Here is a 14276-nt window from a genome sequence, read left to right on the forward strand (position 1 = left end):
GACCATCCAGGGTTGCTCTACACTCATCAGTAAACAAGACTGTTTGAAAATTAGTCTTCATGTATATCTGGGCCCACTGCAACCGTTTCTGCTTGTGAGCACTAATTAGAGGTGGTCGAATAGTAGGTTTATGCACCACAGCAAGCCTTTGAAGGCTCCTACACCTTGAGGTTCGAGGGACTCCAGAGGCACCAGCAGCTTCAAATATCTGTTTGCTGGTTTGTAATGGCTTTTTAGCAGCTGCTCTCTTAATCCGATGGACTTGTCTGGCAGAAACCTTCCTCATTCTGCTTTTATCAGGACGAACATGTCTGTGCTCAGAATCAGCCACAAATCTCTTCACAGTACGATGATCACGCTTAAGTTTTCATGAAATATCTAATGTTTTCATCCCTTGTCCAAGGCATTGCACTATTTGATGCTTTTCGGCAGCAGAGATCCTTTTTCTTTCCCATGTTACTTGAAAACTGTGGCTGCTTAATATTGTGGAACAGTTTTCCTTTTATTGGGCCTCACCTGGAAAACTAATTATCACAGGTATCTGAGATTTATTTCAGTGACCCAAAGACCCCCGAGACACAAAACCAGCAATGAGATTCATTATTAATCGCTACATCCAATCTGCATAATAATTTGGAACCTGGTACCTTTGTGCCCCTCTACATTAAAAAAGCAGTTTTTCCACTCACTTAATCCAAGCAACCACATCCTCTTCTCCCGTGCGCTCAGATCGGACCGGCACAGGCGGCTCTGCCCTACATTTTTGGCATTGGTAACACCACTGCCTCTTTCTTCTTATTTTTTGCCTAATGGGATGCAGCCCGTGCCCCCCACCCAGCTACGCCACTGATGAGATGATACTAGATCACCTGTCTTGGGAACAAGCGTTTATATAAAAGTGTCAGAATTTGGGCAAAATAATATCATAATATTTACTTGTATATACTCTTGTGATTAGTGCTGGCCAAAGATACCGTTACCACCAATGATCCCTCCGCCTAGTCATAATTCCTAGGGGGGAGGGAGGAGGCGCAGCTGCAGAACTTACTCTTTGTTAAAATGAACAGGACTATTTATTTACTCCCCATTACACATGGATCATTGGTAAATTCTGCCAATAATTTGGGGATGTGCCAATTTTAGAAAAGTCTGGGAGACTATGGATATAAGAGGAGTATATCCATCTGCATTAGGACGGTCCAGAATGGAAACATCTGATGTACAGATTCAGTTCTGGAATACGTCTGCACAGCGTCAGTCTGCTCCTGAAAGCTGTTGCAATAGGGCAGGATTTAATATCCGACCCCAATGATTAAATGCCAATAATAGCTACAGATATTTCTCCTGGGAGCGTCCATCTGATGCATCAGATGCCTGCAAATTATTTGTCCATTTCTCCCCCCCCAAATCAAAGCACATGAGTTTTCATGGAAACACAAACAGTCGTCGTACACAGCGCGGATCCCAATCTGCATCTGCATACAGTTTAATCCGATCGCGTAGCAACAATACAAACAGCGATTGAAATGGTAACACATCTTGAAACGTATTCTTGAGACATCTCAGCTGCAACCAAATAAAAGTTCCTAAAAAAAATAAAAGGGGCCTGGCCGGCGCTCTCCGGCACATCCGAAGCAATTCCCGTCAGTAAGGCTTCGCTGCACACTACAAAGAGCCCCAACGAGAAGTGGCGCATTATGACACTTTTCTTTGGTCATACGATGCAAATTACATTTGCTTTTCTTCTGTTTCTTTCCCTCGTTCTGATCCCCTTGAACATAATCCTCTAGAAATTCACTCACAGAGGGGTCACGGGTTGGGAAAGGGATAAAAAAAAAAAAAAAAAGAAGAGCTTGACTATGTGGGACGGCATAGTTTTCTCTAAGTCATGTTCCGAGCTAATGCTCTTGCGTCATTACCGAGGACAATCCATTTCACAAGAATGTGGACCCTGCAGAAAATCGCCGGCATAGCTGCGCACATTCTCCCGCCGCTGGTACAAACCCTTTCTGGTTTCATTTTATACTCCGGAGCGGTTACCTGCAAGTCGTATTCGGTTACTGTTCTGAACTTAAAGACATCAGGGATTTTTGAACCGCAGGGCGTTCAGTCTCTACAGGAACATGAACGGAAAAAATCTAAAATAATGTGTATTCATCCGGATATAACAAGAAATGAGGATTATTTTGATCAATTTTAAATTCTGCGGTTCCTCTGTTACTCCTCCTGGTATGGTATGGTAGAACGAAACGGACAACAGGGAGGTTCCTTATAGATTTTGACCCTGTCACCCCTGATTAGAGGCACATCCCCATCGGACAATAGGAGTGATAACACAATACCTTCCAAGTCTCCCAGAATAAAGAGGACTCTCAGGGGGGGATGAATAAATATCATTAGCACCAGTGGCGTAATTAGAGTTGCAAAATTTGGACCTGAACCCCCCCCCCCCCCCCCTATGTTGGTTAGATGTATGGGCCCTTGTAACATTCTAAATCCTATAAAGTCATAGGAGTTGTCCCCCATCCTGTTCTAATGTACCCCATCCTTGGCTTATCCTGGTAGATATGTCCCCATCATGATATATATGTTCCCATCCTGGTAAATATAGCCTCTATGCTGGTATATATATTCCCATCCTGGTAACTATGTCCTCCATCCTAGGCCCCATCCTGGTATATATGTCTCCTATCCTCGTATTTATGTACCTATCATGGTAACTATCTAACTAGCTATCCTAGGCCCCATCTTGGTATATACTGTATGTTCCCATCCTGATCCTGGTAAATATGTCCCCCATCTTAGGCCCCATCCAGGTATATATGTCGGCCTCCTGGTATATATGTTTCCCATCCTGGTTTACATGTCCTTTTCCTAGGCCCCTTCCTGGTATATATATTTCCCTTCCTGGTAACTATGTCCTCCATCCTAGGCCCCATCCTGGTATATATGTTCCCCATCCTAGGCCCCATCCAGGTATATATGTCAACTTCCTGGTATATATGTTTCCTATCCTGGTTTACATGTCCTTTTCCTAGGCCCCTTCCTGGTATATATATTTCCCATCCTGGTAACTATGTCCTCCATCCTAGGCCCCATCCTGCTATATATGTCCCCATCCTGTTATATATATTTCTATCCTGATGTTGGTAAATATGTCCCCCACCCTAGGCCCCATCATGGTATATATGTCCATGTCCCCGTCCTGGTATTTATTTCCCATCCTGGTATACATGTATTTATCCTTAGTCCCTTCCTGGTATATATGTTTCCCATCCTGGTAACCATGTCCTCCATCCTAGGCCCTATCATGGTATACAGTGCCTACAAGTAGTATTCAACCCCCTGCAGATTTAGCAGGTTTACACATTCGGAATTAACTTGGCATTGTGACAATTGGACTGTAGGTCAGCCTGGAAGTGTGAAATGCAGCAAAAAAGAATGTTATTTCTTTTTTTATTTTTTTGTTAAATTGTGAAACGTTTATTCAGAGGGTCATTTATTATTCAACCCCTCAAACCACAAGAATTCTGTTTGGTTCCCCTAAAGTATTAAGAAGTATTTCAGGCACAAAGAACAATGAGCTTCACATGTTTGGATTAATTATCTCTTTTTCCAGCCTTTTCTGACTAATTAAGACCCTCCCCAAACTTGTGAACAGCACTCATACTTGGTCAACATGGGAAAGACAAAGGAGCATTCCAAGGCCATCAGAGACAAGATCGTGGAGGGTCACAAGGCTGGCAAGGGGTACAAAACCCTTTCCAAGGAGTTGGGCCTACCTGTCTCCACTGTTGGGAGCATCATCCGGAAGTGGAAGGCTTATGGAACTACTGTTAGCCTTCCACGGCCTGGACAGTCTTTGAAAGTTTCCACCCGTGCCGAGGCCAGGCTTGTCCGAAGAGTCAAGGATAACCCAAGGACAACAAGGAAGGAGCTCCGGGAAGATCTCATGGCAGTGGGGACATTGGTTTCAGTCAATACCATAAGTAACGTACTCCACCGCAATGGTCTCCGTTCCAGACGAGCCCGTAAGGTACCTTTACTTTCAAAGCGTCATGTCAAGGCTCGTCTACAGTTTGCTCATGATCACTTGGAGGACTCTGAGACAGACTGGTTCAAGGTTCTCTGGTCTGATGAGACCAAGATCGAGATCTTTGGTGCCAACCACACACGTGACGTTTGGAGACTGGATGGCACTGCATACGACCCCAAGAATACCATCCCTACAGTCAAGCATGGTGGAGGCAGCATCATGCTGTGGTGCTGTTTCTCAGCCAAGGGGCCTGGCCATCTGGTCCGCATCCATGGGAAGATGGATAGCACGGCCTACCTGGAGATTTTGGCCAAGAACCTCCGTTCCTCCATCAAGGATCTTAAGATGGGTCATCATTTCATCTTCCAACAAGACAACGACCCAAAGCACACAGCCAAGAAAACCAAGGCCTGGTTCAAGAGGGAAAAAAATCAAGGTGTTGCAGTGGCCTAGTCAGTCTCCTGACCTTAACCCAATTGAAAACATGTGGAAGGAGCTCAAGATTAAAGTCCACATGAGACACCCAAAGAACCTAGATAACTTGGAGAAAATCTGCATGGAGGAGTGGGCCAAGATAACTCCAGAGACCTGTGCCGGCCTGATCAGGTCTTATAAAAGACGATTATTAGCTGTAATTGCAAACAAGGGTTATTCCACAAAATATTAAACCTAGGGGTTGAATAATAATTGACCCACACTTTTATGTTGAAAATTTATTAAAATTTAACTGAGCAACATAACTTGTTGGTTTGTAAGATTAAGGGTACCTTCACACTTTAGCGATGCAGCAGCGATCCGACCAGCGATCTGACCTGGTCAGGATCGCTGCTGCATCGCTACATGGTCGCTGGTGAGCTGTGAAACAGGCAGATCTCACCAGCGACCAGTGAACAGCCCCCAAGCCAGCAGCGACGTGCAAGCGCCGCTGCGCTTGCACGGAACCGGCGTCTGGAAGCTGCGGACACTGGTAACTAAGGTAAACATCGGGTATGGTTACCCGATGTTTACATTAGTTACCAGCACACACCGCTTAGCTGTGTGTGCAGGGAGCAGGGAGCCGCGCACACTGAGCGCTGGCTCCTTGCTCTCCTAGCTACAGTACACATCGGGTTAATTAACCCGATGTGTAATGCAGCTACATGTGCAGAGAGCAGGGAGCCGCGCACACTGCTTAGCGCTGGCTCCTTGCTCTCCTAGCTACAGTACACATCGGGTTAATTAACCCGATGTGTACAGCAGCTACATGTGCAGAGAGCCGGAGCCGGCAGCACAGGCAGCGTGAGAGCTGCGGAGGCTGGTAACTAAGGTAAATATCGGGTAACCACCTTGGTTACCCGATGTTTATCTTGGATACAGCTTACCTCAGCTGTCAGACGCCGGCTCCTGCTCGCTTCATTTGTCACTCTCTCGCTGTCACACACAGCGATCTGTGTGTCACAGCGGGAGAGCGTCTTTGAAGAAAACGAACCAGGGCTGTGTGTAACGAGCAGCGATCTCGCAGCAGGGGCCAGATCGCTGCTCAGTGTCACACACAGTGAGATCGCTAATGAGGTCACTGCTGCGTCACAAAAAGCGTGACTCAGCAGCGATCTCGGCAGCGAGCTCGCTGTGTGTGAAGCACCCCTTATGCATCTGTTAATAAATCCTGCTCTTGTTTGACGTTTGCAGGCTCTAACTTATTTGTATCTTATCAAACCTGCTAAATCTGCAGTGGGTTGAATACTACTTGTAGGCACTGTATATCTCCCCCTCCTGGTATATATGTTTTCTATCCTAGTTTACATGTCCTTATCCTAGGCCCTTTCCTGGTAAATATGTCCTTATCATGGGTCCCATCCTGGTATACATGTCCCCATTCTGGTAAATATTTCCTCATCCTAGTATATATGTCCCCATCCTGGTCTCTATGTCCCCATCTTGGTCTACAGTATGTGTCTGTTCTGTCTCTAATGCAAGAAAAAAACATTGAACTCACCCTCCCCGATTCACGCGTCGCATGGCATCCCCCTCTGTTTCCAGCTCGCAGTGACTGACTGCTAACATTGACGTCTGTGCTATAGTGACGCATGATGACGTCACTGTCATGTGCTCTCAATCACGGGGACGCTGACATCATCTGCTGGCCACTGTTTGTCTGGCAGCATATATTGCTGTGCAGGGACCCAATGGATCTCTGAGACGCGATGCATTTCAGCTGGATGTGTGCCCAAGGGCGCTCATCCAGCTGGTGCAGACACTGGAGTCGGCCTCGTTATCCTTGCGACCGTGATTCTTATGCCCCTGATTGGCACCACGAATGCCATAAGATGGAGCGCATTTTAACGTAAAAATAATCCAGTCTTACGTATGATCTTTTTGAAAAGTGGTCAATTTATACATTCATTTCCAGGAGGATTAATAGAGGAATTATACAATTCATTGTTATTGGAAAAGACACAGAAGAATTATTCTTTAATGAAGAATACGAGTATTTACCAAAATAGAGATAAAGAGAACACGACTACTTTAAACAAATTTTCTAATTTTCTCTATGGCCCCGATTCATCAACCTCCATCGATTTTCTAGATCTGGAGCATCTGATGAGTGGCGCCACCGCTTGTCAAGAATTAGACAAACCCCTGCTGCGCTACATCCCCCCGAGCTCTATTCACCCATTTTGGCACAGCTGGGAGAAACTGGTGTGAAAACACCAAAAGTTGCAAACTTTTGCACTCTCTAAGTTAATTTGTCAAAATTTGAAGACGCAGCGCAACGTGCACACGAGCCCTTGGGCAGGAGACCCGGTGGAGGGTCTTTAGATCCGAGCATGGACAATGTTTCATGGATTTGTAAAACCAGCTTTATACTACCGATATAAGGTCAGTGCAAGTTTCATGCGTCCAGTATGTCCTAGACCTACAGCTAATATCACTGATGGGCACAGACGGTAAAGGCCCCTTGTACAAGAACAGTAGATGGGCCCTTTTCAGCCCAAGAGATCATCAAAATGCAAAATTCCATCTGCTTTGGAGGTATATATGGGCCCCCTGACCTCTTGGGCCCCTATGTGGCCGTACAGGCTGCACCAATGATATGTCCGCCTAAGGCTAATATTCTATGTTCTCTATGTAGAGGTCACAAAACAACCTGACATTGTCTGGGTCTTTGATCTTGTTGCCACGTCCTTCGGATAGGTCATCAATGGCAGATCAGTGGGTATCAGACCCTCTTTAACTCCCCCTTTCATCTGATTGAGGGGTTGCCGTAAGAACGGCTATCTCATTTCTTATGGACTCACCTGCTGAGGTCAATTCTCTGATCCTTAGGTGTAGAATAGCAGCAAGGAGTCGAGATGATGGTGTAGCAGAGTGGTTCCTGACAAACAATATGTGTATTAGCAAGGACCAGGACAGAAAGGTATGCAGTAAGGTAGACAAACAGGAAGAGCAGTAAGCACAGATGTAGCAGAACCAGGGGTACAGATAAACACAGGAACAGTGGCAGTATAGAGAAAGGAATGCAGTCTGGTATCTTTTGACAGGGCAATGGTTAGTAGCAGCAATGTAAAAGATAACTAAAATCAGTCTGGCATCTTTCAGCAGGACAGTGGCTAATAGCAGCAATGTAACAGCGAAGTAAATGCAGTATGCTATCTTGCATCAGGGCAGTGGTTAATAGCAGCAATGTAACAGAAGTAAACTCAGTCTGATATTTTGCAGCAGGGCAGTGGTTAACAGCAATGTAACAGAGAAGTAAATATAATCTGGTATCTTTTAGCAGGGCAGTGGTTAATAACAGCAATGTAACAGCAAAGTAAACACAGTCTGGTATCTTACATCAGGGAAGTGGTTAATAGCAGCAAAGTAATAGAGAAGTAAATACAGTTTGGTATTTTGCATCAGGGCAGTTGTTAATAGCAGCAAAGTAATAGAGAAGTAAATGCAGTCTGGTATCTTGCAGCGGGGCAGTGGTTAATAGCAGCAACATAACAGACATAAATATAGTCTGGTATCTTTCAGCAGGGCAGTGGTTAATAATAGTAAGTAATGCAACAGAGAAGTAAATGCAGTCTGGTATCTTCCAGCAGGTCAGTGGTTAATAGAAGTAAGTAATGTAACAGAGAAGTAAATGCAGTCTGGTATCTTCCAGCAGGGCAGTGGTTGATAACAGCAATGTAATAGAGAAGTAAATGCAGTCTGGCACAAGCCAAAGATTAATCACAAGAATGCAATGAAGTATAGGCAACCCAGAAATTAACTTGAAGATATGTTTTACATTGATTTGCAGAGGCTGCGTGTGAACAGTTACGAGAAGTTGGTAACTTATGAAGAGGTTGGTGTGGACAGCACCAACAAAACTGAACTCAGATTGGAAATACTTCTGTTTTTTCAATGGAAGTTAGGAGAAGCTGAGGAGATGACATACCTTGCTGGCGCTACATCTGGTGAAGGAGCAGCAAACTTTTGATAAACCTATGGAAACTGAAACAATGGCCTTTGCCAAAGCCAGCCTTAAAAGGCCAAGAGTGATGATGTCAGATGAGTTCACCAAGTTCTCCCTGAAACCCGGCATGGATTAGTTTAAAGAGAAGAGGGAGCAAGGGTTGATGTTTCCGCCAGGATAGCCGGGTAAGATTATAGGGGGCCATATTGTTGTAGTAATTGGACCTTTACTGGATTCAGTAAGGGGTAGAAATGAGTTTAGGGCATTGTCACTTTCCTTCCTTCTCTCTTCTCTTGGATGGGACCCTCCTTGTAAGAGCTTACAATCTAAGACATCATACACACGGCAATGCCATATGTACAGTATATACATATTTTTATATATTATATATATATATATATATATATATATATATATATATATATATATATATATATATATATATATATATATATATATATATATATATATATATAGCAGCCACAGGGAGCCCATATGGTAAAGTCTCACATTCCGAGACATGGCTTCTACTTTACAGCCCGAACATGTTGTACAGGATGAAGAGCCTGAATACGTTTAGGAGGTTTTCCGTCCAATGTTCTCAGCCTTCTTAGACGCATCCATTCATTTTTCATCTCTGAGTGTAAACTTCATGACAGATTTCTACTTTTTGCTGCATGAAACTCTTAAAACATGTTTTCTCGGCGATCCCACAGCCCGCGGCAGATGAACAGAACGTGAATAGCTGTAGGTAACGCAGCCGGTGTTTGTAAAATTCAATACCCACTACTCATACCTGGGTAGTGTCATACTGGCATGGTGGGGCATCAGACACGTGGCATATTGATAGGTTTGGCTACAGAGACGTTTATGCTTCCACCTGGAATAAGGAGAAGGCTGGAAATAGTATCACACTTTGCTGTCCCCGCTGTCACTTTCTGGCAGCAATGGGTCACATTGGTTGTGCCCTCGAATAATAGCGCAATGGTGGAATAACTCAACGACCTGCTACCAATGAACTCTAAAGTGTAGAAACTTAGTGGCCCTAAGTCAATCTTCTGCTGTACCCCGGAGCACATTACTTAGCTGGGATTCAAAATTGAGCCCCTGCACCTTCTTCCATCGGGGGCTCCCATCTGATGTGGTCTGAACCCAGTCTTCGTAAGCACCTGGACCCACCAATGGACTCTCTGATACCATGACTAGGCCTCACCCGATGTCATCATGTTGTGAGGTCTAGTTAGTGACGGAGGCGCACAAAACGCTTGAATACAGTCGGACTTAGGACAAGATTGGGCCAGAGCGGGATAGAGAAGAACCAGGATGAGATGAGTATAATTTTTAACCCTTTTAGGGGTACTTTGCCCATTGCGACATTGCTACTGCGATATCGTCGGGATCAAATCGAAAGTGACGCACATCCAGCGCCGGTAACGACGTTGCAACGTGTAAAGCCTAGATGCGCCGATAAACGATCGCAAAAGCATCGTAAATCGGTGATCTGTGTAGCGTCGGTCATTTTCATAATGTCGCACCTATAGGAGATACGATGTTGTTCCTCGTTCCTGCAGCAGCACACATCGCTGTGTATGAAGCCTCAGGAGCGAGGAACCTCTCCTTAGCTGCGTCCACCAGCTATGCGGAAGGAAGGAGGTGGGCGGGATGTTTATGTCCCGCTCATCTCCGCCCCTCCGCTTCTATTGGCCGCCTGCCGTGTGACGTCGCTGTGACGCCGCATGACCCACCCCCTTAGGAAGGAGGCGGGTCGCCAGCCAGAGCGATGTCGCAGGGCAGGTAAGTGCATGTGAAGCTGCCGTAGCGATAATGTTCTCTACGGCAGCTATCAAGATATCGCATGTGCGACGGGGGCGGGGACTATCACGCTCAGCATCGCAAGCATCTAAGTACCCCTTGGAGTCCAGAAAAATGAAAAATCGAATGGTCGCTGTTTTACAGGATTCATGCAAAACAAATGACAAAACACTTGAATCTTGGAGAATTAAAATTTTTTGAAAAATTCAAAGGAAATTCAATTGAACTTGATTCCACTTGTACATCGCTAATGAAAATGTTTCTGTGGATATTTCTCCCCTTTCAGCAGTTTTGCTACTTCAGTATCGCATTTTTGGTATCACTGTCCTTGTGTCCTAACATTATGGTTTGCTCCTCTAACGCGGAGGTCTGTCCTAAATATTAGAAGAAAGGTCACTTCCCGCCAACAAGGTCAACAAACCCCTCACCTGCTATGTTGTGCTATTTTGTGGCTTTGTAGAGAAAGGCAGACTCCCTGGTGGGATTTCAGAACTGCACTTTCTGCACTGAACCAATCCAATATTTTCTTACCCATTTCCCTTCTAGATATTGCAGAAAACAAAAAGAGAAAACCTGCAGCTGCATCCCCCTCCTCCCTGTCTATTTTAATGTTTTACACTTGAAATTTTTGGCACCATCTGTAGATGGAAATATCGGAACTATATGTGGCAGGAAAGGGAGAGAGATGTTATTTTCTCCAAAAATATGGGTCATATTTTTTTTACTGTAGTATGCCTAATCTCCAGTGGTGTAACTAGAGTTTGATGGGTCCTGGTGCAAAATGAACACCAGGCCCCACCCCCCTTATGTTGGTCAGATGTATCTATATGTATGTATACGTTTAGCATTCTAAATCCTATAAAGACATATGAATCCCCCCCCCATTATGTAGTAATGTCCCCCATCCTGTTCTAATATTCTCCATCCTGGTGTATATGACTTCCCTTCCTGATATTTTATGTTCCCATCTTAGTATATATGTTCCCCATTCTAGCCCACATCCTGGTGTATATAACTGTATTCTGGTAAAAATGTCCTACATCCTGGTATATATGTCCCCATCCTGGTATATATGTCCCCATACAGTTCCCCTCCTGGTATCTACTGTCCCCCTCCTGGGGCCATCCTGGTGTATACTATCCCCTATTGGTTAATATTGTCCCCTTCCTGGTTATATACTGTCCCTCTCCTGGTATATATGCCCCAATTCTGGTAAATATGTCTTTGTTGTGTCTAATGCAAAAAAACAACACTGTATTCACCGCCCCTGGCTCCCACGTTGCACAGTGTCCTCCTGCGTAGCCAGCGCATAGTCGCCGGCAGCTTTCATTGGTGTCAGTGCTATTGCAACCCATGACGTCATTGTCATGCGCCATCCTCAGTAACTGTATCACAGATGAAAGCTGCCGACTTCTGTTTAACCGGCAGTGTTTACCGCAGTACAGGGATCCAACAGGTCTCTGCACCGCAATGCATTACAACTGGATATGCAGCCTCAGATGCACATCCAGCTGAAGCAGGGGCTGGGGCCGGCGGGCCCCCTGCACCCCCGGGCCCGGGTTGCGATCCCTGCAACCGTTGTGCCCTTTCTAATCTCAGCCGAATACTGTCTGCTCCTACAGGGTTCCTTTTTAATGCAACTGAAATAGCGTTGTAAGACCCTGGGATGAATTCATATAGAACTTCAGGGTCATGAATTATCGCATGGCATCCAATGTCAGTGGCGGTCCACCAGGGTGAACACTCGGCCTTGAAGCTTCACGCTTGGCTCCGGACGCTCACTAGCTAGGATTTGAGCCCTTGAGTATGTTCTGATATGTCTGTGACATGAGGCCGCCTCTACTGGATGATTTTATCAGGGTGAATCCTGCAGTAATCACTCCCATACATCCGGATGGGGTGGTTTTGGCATCGAGCACCTCGATATCTGCGAGCCCATTTCAGATAAGTTGCTGGACTTTTTTCGAATGTCGCCCACGTGTGTAGTCACCTCGCTACGTTTAGGGCATCGGCTAGAGAAAAGCCCAATCATGCCGTGAGACAGATGCATCTCCAGAGGTCTGCAGAGAAGGCTCAATATGAAAGTAAACACAGCTCTGTAGTATCACGGCTGTGTGTGGAATTACACGCCTGGACCGTAGACATGCAGAGCGTTGGAGGACGGACGGAGCAGAGCTAAAGGGAACCTGTCACATGTAAAAACGCTATCAGCCTGCAGACAGGGGGTTAATCTGAGGGGTAATAGAGTTTAAAACCTGCCCCATGCCTGCACATTGGACCCCGCTGCCAGGAGGAAATGAACTTTAATCCTCCCAGCAGGAATACGGTTTTAGTCCCGGGGGCGGCGCCGACGCGGATTCAGTCACTGCTCTGTGTATGGACAGCGATGGCTGTATCCGCCCAAAGCACTGACTGACAGCCGGGTCTAATGCTGAGCGGCTGTCAGTCACTGCGGGGGGGCGGTTACAGCCCGGTTACTGAATTGGCACCGCCATTGAGACTGAACCGGAGCGCTGCGGGGAGGATTAAAGTTCATTTCCTCCAGGCAGAGGAGAGGGGTTCAATGTGCAGGCGCCGGGCAGGTTTCAAACTCTATTAACCCTCAGATTAACCTCATATCTGCAGGGTAATAGCGTTGTAACTTCTGACCAGTTCCCTTAAATACTAGATTAAAAATTAGCTATATTTGGGCCGAGCCAACATTTCCTAAACTGTGCAGCTGACCTAAGAGGAAACTCCGGGCATGTGCAACGTTTACCAGCAGCACCCAGCACAAGATTCATGTGTGACTCCGAATTATCCAACAATTATTCTAATAAACTATTACCAGATCGGGACTAATGATAAATATGCAATGAGCAAGAGGAGGTGAGCTGTGATATCGCATATTGTGAATGGTGGATCCTGTGTTATCTACTGTATATAGAGATGTTATCAGTCATATAGGAGGAGGAGGTAAGCTTTGACATCCCCTATTGTGAATGGCAGATCCTGTGTTATCTACTGTATATAGAAATGTTATCAGTCATATAGGAGGTGAGCTGTGACATCACCTATTGTGAATGGTGGATCCTGTGTTATCTACTGTATATAGAGGTGTTATCAGTCATTGTACAGCAGGAGGTGACCTGTGACATCACCTATAGTACATGGCGGATCCTGTGTTATCTATTGTATATAAAAGGTATTAGTCTTTATACAGGAGGAGGAGGTGAGCTGTAACATCACATATTGTGAGCAGTAAATCCTGTGGCATCTACTGTATATAGAGGTGTTATCAGTCATTGTACTGGAGGGGAAGGAGAGCTGTGACATCTATTGTGAATTGTGGATCCTGTATTATCTACTATATAGAGGTTATCAGTCATTGTACAGGAGGAGGAGGTGAGCTGTGACATCACCTATTGTGAATGGTGGATCTTTTGGTATCTACTGTTTATAGAGGTGTATCGGTCATTGTACATGAGGGGAAGGAGGTGAGCTTTGATATCTATTTTGAATGGTGGATCCTGTGTTATAAACTGTATATAGAGGTGTTATCAGTCATTTGTACAGAAGGAGGTGAGCTGTGACATCACACTGAAAATGTTGGACCGTGCGGTATCTACTGTATATAGAGGTGTTATCTGTCATTGTACAGACAAAGGAGGTGAGCTGTGATAACACCTATTGTGAGTAGTGGATCCTATATTATCAGTTAGTGTACAAGGGAGGAGGAGTGAGCTCTGACATCTCTTAATGTGATTGGTGGATCCTGTGTTATCTACCATATATAGAGATGTTATCAGTCATTGCACAGGAGGAGGAGGTGAGCTGTGACATTACATTTTGAAAGGTGCATCCTTTTTTATCTACTGTATATAGAGGTGATATCAGTCATAGCACATGAGGAGGAGGTGAGCTGTGACATTACATTTTGAAAGGTGCATGCTGTGTTATGTGCTGTATATAACAGTGTTATTAGTCATTGTAATCTGGTTTGTGATGATGTTTAAAAGTATCTTA

The sequence above is a fragment of the Anomaloglossus baeobatrachus genome, chromosome 8, assembly GCF_048569485.1.
Source record: "Anomaloglossus baeobatrachus isolate aAnoBae1 chromosome 8, aAnoBae1.hap1, whole genome shotgun sequence".
NCBI classification, from domain to species: domain Eukaryota; kingdom Metazoa; phylum Chordata; class Amphibia; order Anura; family Aromobatidae; genus Anomaloglossus; species Anomaloglossus baeobatrachus.